Source organism: Pteropus medius, unplaced genomic scaffold (genome assembly GCF_902729225.1).
Source record: "Pteropus medius unplaced genomic scaffold, Ma_sr-lr_union100, whole genome shotgun sequence".
Lineage (NCBI taxonomy): Eukaryota > Metazoa > Chordata > Mammalia > Chiroptera > Pteropodidae > Pteropus > Pteropus medius.
Genome location: NW_024349224.1, coordinates 8,285,124 through 8,300,782, shown reverse-complemented (window position 1 = coordinate 8,300,782; position 15,659 = coordinate 8,285,124). Strand labels below are relative to the sequence as shown.

The 15,659-nt window shown below is 40.9% G+C and overlaps 1 pseudogene; it reads right to left on the bottom strand.

The window, feature by feature from the left end:
- Window positions 1-2,419: 2,419 nt before the first annotated feature.
- LOC120617458 (uncharacterized) lies at window positions 2,420-2,538 on the bottom strand (annotated as a pseudogene).
- Window positions 2,539-15,659: the final 13,121 nt, after the last annotated feature.

The following is a 15,659-nucleotide window of genomic DNA, read 5'->3' as shown; positions in this document are numbered from 1 at the left end:
TCTAGGGACTCACAAAGCCCTATGCCCTTCCTGCTGGCTCATTCTCTGCCACCCATCACCCATTTCTCTGGAGCTTGGAAGAGGGCGAACCGCACCTGTGACCAACTGACTTCTACTCACCCAGGGCCCTTGACCTCCCTGGAGCTAAAGAAAAGGCAGGTACAGTGTTCGGGGACCGTGAGTTCCCAGGCAGGGTGCAGGGTGCAGGGGACCAGCTTTCAAAGAAAAGAAAGGGGACTTCCTCTCGCACTGAAGGTGGGGAATCCCCAGCAGTTGTTGATAAGGCGGTGTTTTCTCTCCTCCTGCTGGTGGTTGAAGCTGCCCCTATCTTTCTGTTCTCGCCGCAATGTGCGGAAACCTCCCGGATCAAATTCTCTTTTCCCCAAACTTCCTTCTTCTTTTGTTTAAACTAATTTTTGTTTAATAAAAAAGGGAGGAACAACCCAAATGTCCATCGACGGATGGATAAACAAAATGTGGTATATGCATACAGCGGAATACTATTCAGCCTGAAAAAAGGAAGGAAATTTCGACACGTGACACATGATATGACATGGGTGACCCTTAAGAAGATTACGCTAAGTGAAATAAGCCAGATGCAAAAAGATCAATACGGTATGATTCCACCTGTGTAAGGTCCCTAGAGCAGTCAAATTCATAGAGACAGGAAGCGGAATGGTGGTTGCCAGGGGCTGGGGAGGGGGAAGAAATGGGAATTGTGTTTAGTAAGGACAGTTTCAGTTTGGGAGGATGAAAAAGTTCTGGAGATGGATGTGGTGCTGGTTGCACAACAATGCGGATCTATTTAAGGCCACTGGACTGTACACTTAAAAATAGTTAAAATGGTAAATTTTATGTTATGTGTATCTTACCATAATAAATACAGAATTACATATACACATGTATTTGCACAAATGCATAGTGCATAACCGGAAAGATACACAGTTGATCAAATTAGTGGCCCCTGAGGAGGGACGTGGGGTGGGGTGGGGTGCAGGAGCTCAGAGAGGAGACTTACTTTTCACCAGACACTCTTTGGTATAGTTTGAATTTTTTTTCCCATGTCCATGGTTGACTTATTCAAAAAGGTAAAATTCTAAATTTATGTGTTACGAAAAGGGGTTAACTGAAAAGTAGCTCTCCCATTTCTGACAATGCCTCCCCTACATTTCATTTCCCTGCCTCCGGCAAACAGGCTTAATGATTTCTTGTTTGTCCTTCAGAAGCAGTCTGTGCATGCACGAGCGCACATGCAATGGTGATCCTTGCAAAGAGATGGAAGGAAGGAGGGAGGGAGGGAGGTCAGCATTTAGTTAATACAAAAATACTGTTCTGCACCTTGCTTTTTTCACCTAGAATGCATCTTGGAATCAGTTCCCCACAGTCTATTTAGATTCATCTTGTTCTCTTCACTGGCTGTGTGCCCCTCCACGACATGGATGCACGAAGCAGTATATAGTCAGTCTCCTACTGATGGACATTTTGGGTTTTTCCAGTCTTTTTAGTTATATAAAAATGTGAAAATAACCTTCCTCAAGTGTGCTCGCCCAGGGGGGAATACATCTTCTAGACAGATTCCTAGAAGTAGAGTGGCAGGCCTCTGCAAAGAGAAAGTCCCTGCCCAGAACAGCTGTCTCAAGTCTTCCTCTTTTCCGCAAAGTTAGGGGCCCCCCAGAGAGGGCTCCCCGCGGGGCTGCGAAGATCACTCCATGCCTCTGATTTCTGAGTGTCTGTGAGCTCTACCTGAAGCCTCCCTGGGGGCATCCTACCATCGCTGTCCTTGGCTGCCCCAGCTTGATCCAGGAGCTAGAAGGAGGATGACCACATTTATCTGTGGGCCTGGCTCAGGTGACTGGCAAGTCTGGGCAAAGAGAATTAGTCAAGAGCCAGGCCAGGAGGCAAGGCATTGGAAACCGTATCCAGACGACCACTTGGGCCAGACAAGTAGACTGTGAGGCAATTGGGAAATCCTGGGATGGAGAGAGAGTGGTAGAGAGGAAGAAGTAAAAGACTTTGGGGCTAAATGGACATAAAGACAACTACCATAATAATAATAATAATAATGGTAATTCCAACTGGTATTTCCTGAGTGACCAATCTACTGTGTCTTGTATTTTACATTCACTATCTCATCATCTCCCTACAGCAACACTTAGAGGGGGAACACTATTATTATCCCCATTTCTCAGATAAAGAAACTGAGACTTAGAGAGAGTTCACAGCCAGCAAGCGGTGGGGCCTGAATTCAAATCTGACAGCAGAGCTCAGCTGCACACTAACAGCGCACTGCTTGCAGCCATGGTCGCATTTATTTTTTTGTTTGTTTATTCATTTGTTTTTATGAGGAAGGGCAACACTGGGTTGACCTCACATATTGCAAGGACCTTGTCAGCTTACAATCCCTTATTTTTTTAATTTACGCCTACTGCACCTGGTCTTCCTAGGTGGTCTCCCATCCAAGTACTAACCAGGCCCGACCCTGCTTAGCTTTCAAGATCAGACGGGATCAGACTTGTTCAGGGTGGTATGGCCGTAGACTATGGTCAAATTTCGAATAGAGGCACCAGTGAGAGTAAAAAGCCACGTGTGGAGTTCATCTCATCCGGGTGCAGCCTGAGTTCCGGTCCCCAAGGATGAGGAGCCAGAGAATGGAAGCCATCTGCCGGGGCCACATGAAGGAGTCTGGATTTGATCCCGGGTTTTTGTTTTTAAACTGGGATGTAGTTCACACGCTATAAAAATCATCCTTTCAAAGGGTATAATTCAGTGGTTTTTAATTTATTCACAAGATATATATAACCATCACCACTAATTCCAAAACACTTTCATCTCCCCGAAAGAAATACTATCTATTAACGGTCATTCTCCATTTTCTCCTATTTCTAACCCTTGACAACCACTAATCTACTGTCTTTGTGAGTTTGCCTTTTGCGGACATTTCATATAAATAGAATCATTCAATAGGTGCGATTTTGTGCCTGACTTCTTTCCCTTAGCCTAAGTTTTCAAGATTCATCTATATTGTAGCATGTGTCAGTACTTCATTCATTTTTAATGGCCAAATAGTATTTTCTTGTGGATAATACTATACTCTGTTTATCCATTCATCAGTTGATGGACATTTGGATTGTTTCCACTTTTTGACTATTATAAATAACGCTGCTATGAACGTTTGTGGAAAAGCTTTAGTGCAAACATATGTTTTCAGCTCTTTGGGGTATATAAGTAGGAGTGGAATTGCTGGGTTATACGGTAACTTTCTGAGGATCTGACAGACTGTTTCCAGGGAGGCTTTACCATTTTACATTCCCACCAGCAACGTGTGAAAGTCCTAATTTTTCCATTTCCTCATTAGCCCTTGTTACTGTCTGTCCTTTTGATTACAACCATCCTAGTGGGTGTGAAATGGTATGTCATTGTGGTTTCGATTTGCATTTTCCTAATGACAAACGATGTTCAGCATCTTATCGTGTGTGTATTGGCCATTTGCCTTTCTTCTTTGGAAAAATGTCTATTCATGTCCCTTGATCATTTTTAAATTGGGTTGTCTTTTTATTAATGAGTTGTAGCATTTCTCTATGTATCTTAATATCAGATCCTTATTTTCTCCTATTCTTTGACTTCTCTTTCCACTTTATTGATAGTTTCCTTTGGAGCACAAAAGTTTTTCATTTTGATGACGTTCAATTTATGTGTTATGTCTTTGGTTACTTGTGCTCGAGGTGCCATATCTAAGAAACCATTGCTTAATCCAAGAGCTTGAAGATTTAACCTTATGTTTTCTTCTAGGAATTTCATAGTTTTAGTCCTTACATTTCAGTCTTTGATCCATTTTGAGTTAATGTTTGTATATAATGTTAGGTAAGTGTCAAAATTCATTCTTTTGTATGTGGCTATCCAGTTGTCCCAGCATTGCTGTTAAAAAGACTTCTTTCCCTATTGAATTGTCTCGGCATTTCGTAAAACCCCAATTGCCTCTGAATGTATACATTCATTTTTGGACTCTTGGTTCTATATGTCCATCCTTATGCCAGTATCGCACTGTCTTAATTACCGTACTTTATAATAATCCACCCCCCGGGTTATCTTTCAAAATTTCAAATGAAATTTTTCGAACATACGAAAAACTAAAATAAATCTTGGGATTCGCAACCTCGATTTAACAGAAGTTGATATTTTGCTAGGTTTGGTTCATTTGTCTTTCTTTCTTTTTTAAGAAGTAAAATGTTTTAGATACAACCGAATCTACCTTACCCCTACCCTCGCCTATTTCCCCTTCCTCTTTCTCCATGGGTAACCACAAAACCAACATCCCGAAGCTGTCAGCCCTCTCGAGAATGTCATAGCCTATAAATTAAACATAGTATTGCCTTGTGGGTCTTAACATTCTACATAATAGCATCATCTTGAATGTAACCTTTCACAGCATGCTTCTTTCACTCAAGTTTATGTTTGCAAGCTTTTTTCCCACCTTGTCCACAGTACATTCATTTTCACTTTTGTGTGTAGTAAATTCCATCTGGACTAATCTATTATTTATTTATCCATTGCCCTGGCCATGGACATTTAGGTTGTTTCCAGATGCTCACTATTACTGAGGGTTCTGTAATGAATGGATATCTTCCTCTGAGTCTTCCTGTTTCCTTCACCTTTTTGCTCTAAACTTGGTTCTCCCCTGAGGGCCCTGCTTCCCCCAAAGGCTTCTAAGCAGTGGCCATTCTCTCAACTGCTGTCACACTCCAGGGCTGGGATAAGATAGGCATCCTCCTTGGTCTTCATAGCTACTTCCATGCTAGCCATTCTTCTTCTCTCCTCCCGAAAATGCCCAGATTCCTTAGAGGATGTATCATCAGACTTTACCACCCATTGGCCACTCCTATTGCAGCCATCTACACTCCTCCTCTGCCCTGCACTCTGGTCACTCGTCTCCCTGGTGGACAATTTTAGCTCCCAGCTCATAGTCATTCTCTCCAACGTGATCCTGTCACAATCGTGGTGACTTTGGTCACCACCTCTCAGTTCCACGACCTCCTCAGCCCCGGTAAATTTGTCCCCCTCCTACTTCAGCCCCTCACTCCCAAGGTCACACACTCTTGACCACATCATTCCCAGTAACTACACTTGTATAATCTCAGTTTCAAACACCCACTCTCCAACCACTCCCATCTACCTACCCAGCTCATGATCTTGAGTATCCAATTCCAACAGTCCTTCCACCCCACCCGGACTGATCCTGTCCCTTGCTCCCCACTTAGGTCCTTACCTCTCTCCTTACTCACCTCAGCATCCGTGGTCTTTCATTACAAGCACTGTTTACCAAACCCTCAACTCTCTTGAAGTTAAATAACTTCAACTTCCATGCTTGTTGCTACCTCTTGACAAAACCATGACGTGGGTGAAACCCAACCCTCAAGTCACTGCATCTGCACCAGTGCAGCTGAAAATGGCTGGAAAGAAGCACCCAGTCATGCTAAGTGAAAATTCAAGATCACTAATCTCCCATGGTTCTTCCATGCTGCCCAAAAGTCCTACTACATTTTCCTGGCTCTTTTGCTCTCCCACGATCCTAGACTACTTCGTTTGTCCTTCCCTCCACTCAAACCTTCAAGCCCTCTTCCCTGATCCTCACTGTCAACTGATGACCCTGATTTCTCTTTCCCTAAGAGAAGTTATCAAAAGAGCACACCCACCGACAACCACCGCATCTACCCACGGCATGCCCTTTCCTTGCTCCTGACTCATCCTCTCTTCTACTCACGGAAATTACTCCTCGGTTCTCCTATTTCTTTCCTGCATTATCAGTGTCCACTTCCCCACTGTGTCATTCTCATCTGCAACATACTGTTATTTCTCCATTCTTAAGAAAACAATGCTTTGATCCCACGTCTGCCTCCAATACTGCACCTTTACAGTAAAACCTCCCCAAATTGTGTGTACTTGCTGTTTCAAATTCTTCTCCTCCTAGTCTCTCCATTCCCATTCTGATTCTAAAGATTCCTTTGGGATTCCCTGTGATGGTAGGTTCATGACAGAAAGATCCACATCAGGGAAAGGAGGAGGAAATGAAACGCTAGAGCACGTTGTATTCGAAAGTATTGACAGAGGTGTAAGAAAATATTTTTGGTTTATGTGGGATGGAAAAACTGTGAAACATGTGAAGGATATAAAATGTCTTCGGTAGTTAAAAAAAAATAACTGTTGGAATCAGGTAAATTAACATGTATTAGATAATGAAACACCACAAGCTATAAGAAACAAACCCCAAGTCACATAACAATTCAGACATGATAAAAGTTTATTTTTTACAACATAAAGTCCACAGTGGATGTTTCTGATTAATGGGTAGCTCTTCTTCAGGTGGTGCTTCAGAGACCCAGACTCCTTCTCTCTGTGGCCCTGGTGTTGTTAACAAGTCACTCTGCTCATGTACGTGAAGCCAAGAAAGAGAAAACAGCACAGGGCACGGAGCATGAGAGGCTGGGGAAGTGCATCCCCAAGTCCAAGGTTCTTTCCATCATGACTCCTGACCTTCATTTTTATGGTTCACGTCTAGAAGTTGGGTGCATCAGCTGTGCTCACATTCCATTGACCAGAATACAGACATATGGCTTCATCTAACAACAAGGAAGCCTGGGAAACATCTAACTGAGTGTCCAAGATAAAGAGGAGAGAGGCTTGATCAAGAGCCAGCCAGTCTTTGCAAATAATGGAACTCCTTCAAGGAGCAGTGACCAGGCAAGGAGAAGATGATTCATCCTCCAGCACCTTATTCTGAATGAGGAGCTTGTTCTGGCCTGGATTCAGAGAGCAAGTCCCATTGTAAAATCAGAATTGCTTTTTTTCCAATAAGAAATTCCTTAGAAAAGCAAGAAACTCTGCACGTTCCATTTATCTCTTCTGCCATTTGATATGTTTCATGGGTTTCCAATTTGGTTTTTCAGTGTTCCATAAAAATAAGAGGTATCTTAAAGCCTGTAGAGTGTGACTAGTGTGGCTCATACCCTAAGTTTCAAAGGTTGGGACGCTGGCACGGCTCCACCTCCGACTGGCAGCAAGAGCTTGGCTACAAAGCCTCACGTCCCTGAGGATCAGGCTCCAATTCTGTGAAATGGTGATTAGTACTGCCTGCCACTGCAAGACTATTGGAGGATCAAAGACTTCCTCTTTCTCTGCTCTAAATGGTCCTCACAGCAGTCTTTTCGGGTTGAAATGGCCCCAATGGCCATTGCTCATTTCACAGACAGGGAAAATCTGAACTGGAAAGGTCATATGCCTGGCCCAGGGAAACCCCAATTCACAGTCCCCATACAAGAAGTGCTGGCTGAAACTATGAGAGGAGGTGACATTCCACAGGGAGAGAATCAGAAGAGGGAAGCAGAAAAGGGTGAGAAAGGGTGTGGAAGGAGGAGAGAAGAAAGTAACCCATGGAAGTACATCCCCAAGGCCAAGGTTCTTTTCATCGTGCCTCATGCCCCCTCATTTTCTTGTGATTTGTTTGCCCTGATGCCTGGTGATCTGGACACAGAGAAACAGAAGGGAGCTAAGAGCACGTGGCATCCCTGGGAGCCTTCAGGCAGGAGGATGACCTAGATGAATACTTTTCCCCTCTTTAATTCGCCCCCACCCCCACTTCCACCCCTCACCTATGGATGTGACCTGGATTAATATCGCTCTCGTGGTCAATGACTACCTGCTTGAGGAAAGGGACCCTGTCCTTGCAATTTTTACTTTACGTCCCAGGAAGTCGCAGCCCCAGGGATGTTGTATCTGCTGCATGGGCCTGGACCGCTTATCTAGACAGAGAATTTTTACTTAAAAAAAAAAAAATGTTAACAATACATCAGGGTGATGGGAATACAGGAGTTTTACTCCTTTTGCAAGATTGCTGTAAGTTGGAGATCATTTCAAAACAAAAAGTAAAAAATAAACCGGAAGGTTATCAGCATACAGAAGACCCCCTCATAACCTCTTTCAATCACTGCCCCCTTGAGGGAAGCCACCATTCCGACTCCTAATATCTAGATCAGTTTTTTTTTTTTTCTATTTGGATCACGTAGAGAGTGTTCTTATATGTGGACTTCTTTCATTCAACATTGTGTTTATGGGATTCAGCCATGTTGTTGCTTTTACTTTTAGTTCATTCATTCTCACTTCTATGGAGTATTCCTAAATGATGGAATAAGAATTCATCATATAGGGGCGGAACTTTTAGAATGACTGAGGAGCTCTGAAAACCCTCCCCACCAAAAACAATGATAAAACTGGGCAAAATGATTTTTAAAAATTGGAAAACAGGAAATTGATCAAAATTTTATGTAGTAGGAGAACAGTCACCTCTCAAAGGTGTCTATGTCCTCATCACGGGAATCTGTGATATGTTGTTGCATGACAAGGAGGAAGTAAGTTTGCAAGATAGAATTAAGCTTGTTAATCAGCTGACCATAAAATAAAGAGATGATCGTGGTTTAGCTAAAGGGGCCCAGTGTAATCTCAAGGGTCCCTTAAATGTGAAGAAGGAGGCAGTGTAAGAAAGATTTGACTGGTCGTTGCTGGCTTTGAAGATGGAAAGGGGCCACAAGCCAAGGAATGTAGGCAGCCTCTAGAAGCTGGAAAAAGCAAAGAAATAGATTTTCCTCTAGAGCTTCTAGAAGGAAGGCAGCCTGCTGACACCTTGATTTTAGCCTAGTGAGCCCTTTCTCTAGCCCAAAGGACTATAAGGTACTAAATTTTTTGTTATTTTATTTTAAGTCACTAAGTTCGTGATGATTTGTTATAGCAGCAATAGAAAACTAATACAACTGATACAAGACATTGAGAAATATTTACTCAAGAAAATCTGAATCTAAGTAAGAAGAGTGTGAGTCTGAGGTGTTTAGCCTGAGGCTGCATCCATAAGTCTCCTCCCCTCAGCTTCATGGTGTGAAAGTGGTGGGAAAGAGGTACCTCTCTTTGAAGCGGAGTGCGGAAAATTCCATGCCCAAAAGCATTGTCAAAAACAATAGTGATCTCAGTGCCATTCTATCAGGGAGGCAAATATCACAGCTAATCTGAGGTCTCAGTGTTGGCTGGGAAAAGCAGGAGACCAGTAGGCCAGTCAGAAATGGAACAAGGAGGTCTGGGGAATGAGATAGACAATAAGGTCTTAAGAAGACCCTACTTTTCTGTGACAGTCTGACAGGCTATGTAAAAGGGTGCACAGATCTCAAGACATATTAGAGAAGACCTTAATGAGCTACTCAGCACAAGTTTATTATGTGACCTTGAAAAGACAAAATTTACAATCTAAAATAGACATGTAAACTAGCTGCACCCTGAACACATCCCACAAAACATTTTGCAGATCATTTAGCAAAAGGTAGAAGCTTTACTAGCTCAACACATTTAAACACAACTTCTGACCAATCATTGACCAACCACCAACGAATGCTAACCCAGAGGCAATTCCTAGCATGAGGTTTAAAAATCAAACGAGAATAAAAAATGACCAAGGAAAGACAGACTGCACTAGCCACATGGCGAGGGAAACAAGATCTACAGAATTAGTCCAGAGAAGTCACCAAACAAAGAAACAAACTAACAAGAAAGCAGCAAGTATAAATGCCTCCAGTGGCAGGGAGGAGGGAATAGAATCTAGAGTTGCTACGATACATTATCTAAAATAGCTAGTTATCAACAAAAATTATAAGACAGGTAAAGTAACAAAAAAAAGTAACCCAACTATGTTTTATCTACAAAAGGCACACTTAAGAGTCAAAGACATATAAGTTGAAAGTAAAAGGATAAAAAGATATATTATGCAAACAGCAATCAAAGAGAGTAACTATATTAATATCACACAAAGTGGACTTAAGGACAAAATTTGTTATTAAAGTTAAATAAGGATATTTTATAGTAATAACAAGGTCAATCAATTAGGAAGACATAACCATTATAAACTTGTTGACCATTATAAACAGTACCCCGAAAACACACGAGTCAAAAATCGACAGAATTGAAGGGACAATTTGATAATAGTTAGAGTCTTCAATGCCCCATTTTTAATAATTAATATAAATAAGTAGGAGATTAAAAGAAAACAGAAGACCTGAATAACACCAGAAGCTAACTAAAATTACAGACATCTATAGAACAGTTTACCCAACAGCAGCAGAATACACATTCTTTTAAAGTGTACATAGACTATTCATCAGTATATACCATATGTTAAGCCATAAAACAAGGATCAATAAATTGTGAAGGACTGAAATCATCCAAAGTATGTTTTCCAACCACAATTGAATGAAATAACAGAAAGAAATTTTGGAAATTCAGAAATATATGAAAATTGAACAACAAATTTATAAGTAGCCAGTGGGTAAAAAAGAAGTCACAGAGATATTAAAAAATACTTTGAGTTGAATGAAAACAAAAACACAACACATCATGCAGCTGAAACAGTGCTCAGCGGGAAATTCATTATTGTAAATGCAAATACTGAAAAAGAAGAACAATCTCAAATCAACGACCTAAACTTCCATCATAAGAAACTAATAAAGACAAGCAAACTAAACTCAAAGCAAGCTGAAGGAGTGAAATAATGTAGATCGAAGTAGAAATAAGTGAAATAGAGAATAGAAAAATGACAGAGAAAATCAATGAAACCAAAGGTTGGTTCTTTGAAAATATTAACAAAACTGACAAGCCTTTAGCTAAGGGAACCACCAAAACCACCACCACAACAAAACTTTACTAGAAATAATAGTAGTGCAATAAGATTGCAGGGTAAAAGATCAATACGCAAAATCAACTGTATTTTTACATACGAGTTATAAACAGTACAAAAGTAAAATTAGGAAGCCAATTTCATTCAGGACAGTATTAAAAAGAATAAAATGCTTTGGAATAAATTTGACAAATACAGTGCAAGATTTGTAGAGTGAAAATTATAAATCTTTTGCCAAGAGAAATTAAATAAATCTAAACACATAGAGAAACATTCTTTGTCTATGGATTGGAAGACTCTTTGTCAGTAGAGAATTTCTCCTCTATTTGATCTATAGATCTAACTCAATCTTTATCAAAATCCAAACAGGCACCCCCCTTTTTAGTTTTTGTGGAAATCGACTAGCTGTTTCTAAAATTTATATTAAAAGAGAAAGGATCTAGAATAGCAAAAACAATCTTGAAAACTAATGACCAAGTCAGAGGACACAACTTTCTGATTTCGAGCTTACTATAAATCTATAGTTAATAAAGAGTGTGGGAGTGAATAAGAATAGATATAGAGATCACAGAACATCATTGAGAGCCCAGAAATAAACCCTGACATTTTTGGTCAATTGATTTTTTAACAAAGAAGCTAAGGTAATTCAATGGAAGAGGAATAGCTCCCCCGCCCCTCCGCCCCCCGCAGAAACGGTGCTGGAACAACTGGATGTCCACATGCAAAAGAATAAATTTGAACCCCGTATATCACGCCATTCACAAATCGAACTCAAAATGGATCAGAGACTCAAATATAAAGTTAAAACTATAAAACTTAGAAAATCTTTGTGATCTCGAGTTGCTAAAAGGTTTTTTAGATATGACAGCGAAAATACGATACATAAAATAAAAAAATTAATGAATTGAATGTTATCAGAATTTAAAACTTTGTAAATCTTAATGGGGATTAAGAGATTTTAACCAGATTCTATCTGTGAAACAAGGAAATAAAGGCTTATTTTTCTTTAAAAAAAAAATGAAAGAAAAGAAAAAAGAAGAAAGACAGTAGACTAGTGGTTAACAGAGAGTCGGGAGAGGTGAGGTAGATTTGATAAAAGGGGTCAAATACATGGCAACAGAAAGAAATCTAACTATGGGTGGTGAGCATACAATGCAATACATATATGACTTACTGTTGAACTGTACACTTGAAACATTAGATCTTGTCGATCAAAGTCACCATAATAAAAATAAAATAAAATTTAAAAATTTAAAAATAAAAAGAAAGAAAAAATATAATCGCTAGAAGAAAATATTTGCAAATTCTATATCTGCTTAAACGTATGTATCTAAAAATATAGAACACCTACAACTCAATAACAAGAACACAAATAATCCAATTTTAAAATAGGCTTCTGGGCAAGATGGCGGAGTAGGTAAACTCTGTGCTCTCTTCCTCTCATAACCACATCATAATTACAACTAAACTACAGAGCAGCCATAATTGGGAGTCACCTGAAGTCTAGCTGAACAACTGGAGACACACAGAAGAGATCGCCTCGAGACTGGTAGGAAGGGCAGAGAGGCAGAGGACTGGTCCCACACTGATGTGTGGCGGTGGAGAATTGGGAAGGATATCTTGGCTGTGGAGGTCCCCCCAGAGGAGCATGTGGTCCTGGCCCCTCACCAGGCTCCCCAGCCCAGGGTTCCAGTGCCAGGAAGAGAAGTCCTCGCAATTTCTGGCTGTGAAAACCAGGAGCAATTGTGGCCGAGTGAGATGGAAGGCTGCTGGAGTTGCAGACTTTCCTCTTAAGGGGCCCAAGTGCAAACTTGCCCACTGATGGACTTACTCACTCTGAGCTCCAGTGCTGGGGCAGGAGCTTGAAAGGCACCAGGGATAGATGGGTAGGAATTGAGTTGTCTGGCTTCGAGGCGAGGGCTGGAAGGGAGGCTTTCTTCCAGATAGAAGTGCTGACAGAGGCCGTTGTTCCTTTGTTGAGCCCTCCCTGCCGGGAATTCAGAAGCAGGCAGCCGCCATATATGATTCTCCGTCAACCTGCCCAACACCATTTGCCCTACCCCTGATTCCCTAAGACCCTGCCCCTCCCAACATGAGAGTCCACCCAATCCTCTTCCAGTGGATTTTCCATATAAACGGCCTGTCTTGGCTCATGCTGCAAACTTTCCAAAAGTTTCTCAAAGGTTAATAAAACCTAAATAGCGTCTGGCCTCAGCATGCCCCATACCTCTTGCTGAGCAGCCTCAAGCCCAGCGTGAGTGCGGCCAACCTCGGTTTGTGGCTTGGCTTCTTGAGGCACATCCAAGCCCAGGGTGTATGGTGGCCATCTGCAAACTGCTTAATGGCTCATGCCAGGTGGCCCCAGGTAGGGCACAGGCTTCAGCCGAACTTGGCCCTAGCCTGCACACCTGGTGGCCAGCTTCGGTCTGATCTGGAGCACAACCTGAGCCCAAATTCAAGGAAGACACACTCAAAGGGCAGACTGGGCAGCCACCAAAGCCCTGCTAAAGTGAATCCTGCTCTGTAGGGTCAACCCCTGTACAGCACTGTAGTCACAGCTAATCCTTATAGCCGGTCAGCCTGAGGGTCAATCCCTCCCACTGGCGTGCAAACAGCAACCAAGGCTCAACTACAACAGGAGGGACACATAACCCATGTGTCCTTTAGGACACACCTGGAGCACCCAGCTCAGGTGATAAGGGAGACTGTGCCACTGGGCCCCACAGGACACCTACTACACAAGGCCACTCTACTAAGACCAGGAGACTTAGTAGCCCTACCTAATACATAGAAACAAACAGGGAGGCAGCCAAAACAGGAAGACAAAGAAGAAACATGTCCCAAATGAAAGAACAGAACAAAGCTCCAGAAAAAGAACTAACAAAATGGAGACAAGCAACCTACCAGATGCAGAGTTCGAAACTCTGGTTATAAGAATGCTCAGTGATCTCAGGGGAAGAGTAGAACTCAGTGAGAACTCAGCGAGAGCTTTAACCAAGAAATAAAAAACATAAAAATAGATATAGAAAACATAACAAAGAGCCATTCAGAAATGAAGAATACAATAACTGAAATGAAGACTACCTTAGGAAAAATCAACAGATTAAATAAAGCAGAGGATAGAATCAGTAATTTAGAAGACAAGGTAACAGAAAATACCCAATCAGAATGGCAACAAGAAAAAAGAATCCAAAAAAATGAAGATAGTTTAAGGGGCCTCTGGACAGCATCACGCATACCTACATTTGCATCTTAGGAATATCAGAAGGAGAAGAGAGAGAGTAAGGAATTGAAAACCTATTTCAAGAAATAATGACAGAAAACTTCCCTAATCCAGCAAAAATAATAGACATATAAGCCAGGAAGTGTAGAATTCCAAACAAGATGAACCCAAAGAGGCCCACACCAAGGCACAATTAAAATGCCAAAGGTTAAAGACAAGAGAGAATCTTAAAAGCAGCAAGAGAAAAGCATTTAGTTACCTACAAAGGATTTCCCATAAGACTGTCAGCTGATTTCTCACAGAAACTTTGCAGGCCAGAAGGGATTAGTAGGAAATATTCAAAGTGTTGAAAAGCAAGGACCTACAGCCAAGATTACCCCACCCAGCAAAGCTATCATTTAGAATCGAAGAACATAAAGAGCTTCCCAGACAAGAAAAAGCTAAAGGAACTCATCACCACCAAGCCAGTATTACAAGATATGTTGGAGGGACTTCTTTAAGAAGAAGAAAAAAGAAAAAAGATTAAAATATGAATAATAAAATGGTAATAACTACATATCTATCAATAATTACTTTTGACATAAATGGATTAATACTCCAATCGAAAGATAGGGTGGCTGAATGGATAAAAACACAAGACCCTTACATATACTGCCTACAAGAGACTCTCTTCAGATCGAAAGACACACACAGACTGAGAATAAAACGATAAAAAAAGATGTTTCATGAAAATGGAAACAAACGAAAAGCTGGGGTAGCAATACTTATACGGACAAAATAGATTTTCAAACAAAGGCCTTAATAAGAGTCAAAGAAAGACCCAGTTATCTCACTTCTATGTATTTATCCAAAGAAACCTAAAACACTACTTCAAAGGGACATGAGAATCCATATGTTCACTGCAGCGTTGTTTACAGTAGTCAAGACGTGGAGGCCAACTGAGTGTCTATCAATGGATGAATGGATAAAGAAGAGGTGGTATATGCACACAATGGAACGTCACTCGGCCATAAAAAAGAATGAAATTTTGCCATCTGCAGCAACATGGATGGAACCTAGAGGCTCTTGTGCTGAGTGGAGTAAGTCAGACAGAGAAAGGCAAATGCCATATGATTTCACTTACATGCAGAATCTAAAGAATGAAATAACCAAACAAACCGGAAACAAACTAATAGATACAGAGAACATTTTGCTGGTCCCCAGATGGGAGGGGGTTTGGGGGTAGGTGAAAAAGGAGAAGGGATTAAGAAGCAAAAATTGGTAGTTAAATAGACTGTCATGAGATGTAAAGTATAGCATGGGGAGTATAGTCAATAATATTGGAATAACTATGTATGGTGTCAGATGGGTGCAAGATTTATCAGGGTGATCACTTTGTTAGTTATATAAATGTCTAATCACTATTGTACACCTGAAACTAATCTAATATCATATGCCAACTGTAATTTTTTTAAAAAAGAAGAATACATCGTAAAATTTTAAAAAATAAAAATAGGCAAAATAACTGAATAGCTATATCACCAGAGAAGACATGTGAACATCCAATAAGCACATGGTAGGATGTTCAACATCTTTAATCGTTAGAGAACTGTAAACCACAATAAAATACTACTTACACACCACAAAAATGACTATAATCAGAAAAGACGGATAATAACAAGTGTTAGCAAGGATGAAACTAGATCCCTCATAAATTGATGGTGGAAATGCAAAATGGTACATCATGTCTGAAAA